The sequence below is a fragment of the Hemitrygon akajei genome, chromosome 6 (assembly GCF_048418815.1).
Source record: "Hemitrygon akajei chromosome 6, sHemAka1.3, whole genome shotgun sequence".
Classification (NCBI taxonomy): domain Eukaryota; kingdom Metazoa; phylum Chordata; class Chondrichthyes; order Myliobatiformes; family Dasyatidae; genus Hemitrygon; species Hemitrygon akajei.
The window spans coordinates 67,793,243-67,797,161 of NC_133129.1; positions in this window are offsets into that span (position 1 = coordinate 67,793,243).

Sequence of the window (3,919 nt, forward strand, 5' to 3'; positions counted from 1 at the left end):
TTCTGGACACCAGACCCAACAGCTCCCCTCCACCACCACTCCCCTCCAATGAACGGAACTTGTCCTCACTCTAAATAATTTCTCCTTTGGCTCCACCCACTTTCTTCAAGCAAAAGGAGTAGCCATGGGCACTTGCATGGGTCCCAGCTATGTCTGCCTGTTTGTCTGCTACGTGGAACAGTCTATGTTACAAACCTATACAAGTGACCGTCCTGCACTCTTCCTGCACTACATCATCGGTTGCATTGGTGCTGCTTCCTGCACCCATGCTGAACTCATCGATTTCATCCACTTTGTCTCCATCTTCCACCTGGCCTCAAATTTTCCCAGTCCATTTCTGACACTTCCCTTCCCTTTCTCGATCTCACTGGCTCTATCTCTGAAGACAGCTTATCCATTGATGTCTATTATAAAGCAACTGACTCTCACAGCTACCTGGAGTATACCTTGTTCCACCCTGCTACTTGCAAAAATGCCATCCCCTTCTCGCAATTTCTCCTTCTCCGCTGCATCTGCTCTCAGGATGATGCTTTTCATTCCAGTACGAAGGAGATGAGCTCCTTTTTCAAAGAAAGAGGCTTCCCTTCCTCCACTATCAATGCTGCCATCAACTGCATCTCTTCCATTTCATGCATATCTGCCCTCACCCCATCCTCACACCACCCTACCAGAGATAGGGTTCCTCTTGTCCTCACCTACCACCCCACCAGCCTCCATGTCCAGCACATAATTCTCCAAAACTTCCTCCACCTCCAACTGGACCCCACCACCAAACACATCTTTCCCTCTCCCCCCACTTTCTGCTTTCTGCAAGGATGGCTCCCTACACGACTCCCTTGTCAATTTTTTCCTCCCCACTGATCACCCTCCTGGCACTTACACGTTCAAGTGCTACACCTGCCCATACATCTCCTCTCTCACTACCATTCAGGGCCCAAACAGTCCTTCCAGGTGAGGTGACACTTCGCCTGTGAGTCAACTGTGGTCATCTACTGTGTCCGGTGCTCCCGGTGTGTCCTCTTTTATATCGGTGAGACTCGATGTAGATTGGAAGACTTCTTTGCCAAGCATCTACGCTCCATCTGCCGGAACAAGTGTTATCTCCCAGTGGCCACCCAGTTTAATTCCACTTCCCATTCCCATTCCGATAAGTACATCCATGGCTTCCTCCAATGTCGGGGTAAGGCCACACTTAGCTTGGAGGAACAACACCTTATATTGTTTGGGTAGCCTCCAACCTGATAGCATGGACGTTCATTTCTCAAACTTCCAGTAATGACTCCATCACCCCACCCCATTCACTATTTCCCATCCCCTTGTCCCTCTCTCCTTGCCTGCCCATCGCTTCCCTCTGGTACTCTTTCCCCCCCTTCTTCCATGACCTCTGTCTCTTTCACCAATCAACTTCTTAGTTCCTTGCTTCATCCCTCCCATCCCTCCCCCTCCAAGTTTCACATATCACCAGGCGTTTTTCTCTCTGTCCTCCCCCCATCATTTAAATCCGCTCCTCAGCTTTGTTTCTCTGGTCCTGCCAAAGGGTTTCGGCCCAAAATGTCTACCTCAAATGTTGCTCCTAAGAGAGAGACACTTTGTTTGAGGTGGACTTTGAGGGATGTTCAGACTGTGACAGGTGCTTTCACGCAAGTGAAATTTTGATGTTGTTCGATGCTGTGAATTACGGTTATCTCCAGCTTTGGAAGAGACGAGCTCCAACGGCCATGCTCACTTTTAGACTGGTTTAACTGTAACGGGCCCTTCTATTTTATTTTCTTCTTTCTTCTGATAACTGTTTGAGAAAGCTGAAATTGGTAAATATACTATCTTTAGAATTGTATGTGGTGTACGATCGGTTATTTCTTGCTGACCGATAATTGTGTATGGGCAGTATTTACACAGCATTCACTCAAATCGAGGTCAGCCAAAAGAGCCAAAGCATAAAGACTTGACCCCGGCAACCACAGGTCTCTGGGTCATTGATGGTTCGCGAGCCAACAACAGGGTTGCGGTCCTCTTGGATGAGATTAGGAGCGGTGAACCAAAAATAACCCTTCCAAGAGGGTGAAGAAGCTGGAAAGGGTTTAGAAAACAGGGTTTAAGTATCTGAGGCTGATGAGATGCCGAGGCCACACAAAAATAAACAGCATTTGATTAGGTATAGCTGTGATTTAAAAATAGAGTGGTCCAAGACAATTCATGGGCAATGACAAAGTGATGACTGTATTTTTTTGAGAGATTGGGAACCAGTGTTCTACGGACATAAGAAGATATGGGTAAACGTGACTATGAACACAAGGTTCGGGAGAAAGGGCCATATTTTCAAGCATTGAAGGCTGTCTTGAGGTGCCAAAGGGCCATGTGAAGGTCTGGATGGGAGAAGGCCTGGGGTAGGTGTTGTAATGTGAAGAAGCTCACTGAAGCGACATTGAAGCGAATGTGTCTTATTCAACAAATGAGACAATCTCAGAGGAAGAGGCCTGTTTGACCCAAAATTACATGAAATTTTGTATGCTAAAGATCAAAGGACAATTCTATACTTACAATGTATTAACAATGCCTCCTTTGAAAGGTGGAGGGAGGGACTGGAGTAGGAGCTGGCAGGTGATAGGTGGATCCATTTTGGGGGGTGTTTTAGAGTGACTTTTTAGGTTTGGGACATACATTTAACAATAGACTTTGGCTTCACATCTGAAAATGTATTGTGGATTTAAATTGCAGTGCAGCTCTGAACAATGGGTTCCTTAAAACTGTGAATCTCGGTCCAGCCAATGCTGATTAAAATTCATTTGGATATCTGTGGTGGGGATTTGAATCAGGAGGTATGAAGGTTGTATGCATTTTCAAAGAAAGCATTGTTCATACATTGAAAATATGGAATTGTCCTTTGATGTTTGGCAATAGCAAATATCAAGCCCATGTTGGGCCAGTAGACCTTTCGACTAGAAGTATCTGCATATGATCGACTAAAAGCGTCTGCATATGATGCCTGTTGTAGATTGTTTTGTCGAATAAAGAAGCTGCTTTGTATCTACCAGTAATTTTCTCCGGTGATTTAATTCATGCAATAACATTTGGTGTCAGAAGTGGGATACCTTTCTGACCCAGCGTGTGGCCAGCGATCTTAGCAGGATAAGTTATTTATAAGTTAATTATAAATTAGTACTCACACTTGGATTTGTTCAGGTTGGTGGTACGCAGGAACACAAGGTATCATGAACATAGAGGGCTGAACTGACAAAGTGGTGCATGTGCTTGCATGTGTGTTTATGTGAGAGAGGAAACTTTGTGTGTTAGGTCTCCAGTTCCATTGTGAATGATCAGAGGGGCTCCCTTTGTGTGGTTTTAATGTCAGTTAGATGGAAAGCTCCTACTCTCCTTTATCAGTGAAGAGGAGCTACTTCCCTTCAACCTTTCGGTTCTTCAACCAACCAGCACAACCCCAGCACAACCCCAACACAAATCGTAGAGTCTGGCGACACTATGATCACTTTGGACGAAAATTAACTACTAATTTTGGCACGTGGCCAAATGGCTAAGCTGTTGGTCTAGTGATCTGAAGGTCACTAGTTTGAGCCTCTGCTGAGTCAGCATGTTGTGTCCTTGAGCAAGGCACTTTGCTCTGTGACGATACCGGTGCCAAGCTGTATCGGCCTAGTGCCCTTCCCTTGGACAAGATTGGTAGTGTGGAGAGGGGAGACTTGCAGCAGGGGCAACTGCCAGTCTTCCACATAACCTTGCCCAGGCCTCAGTCAATATCGAAGTCGATGGACAGCCGAAGAACTACTAATTGTGTTCTTTCTTGTGAATGCTACTCGTATGATACTGTGTGCCTGTGAAGTTGCTGGAAGAAAGATTTTCATTGCACCTGGTCAGACATGTATTTGTGCATATGACAATAAACTCCACTTTGACAAGATGAAAA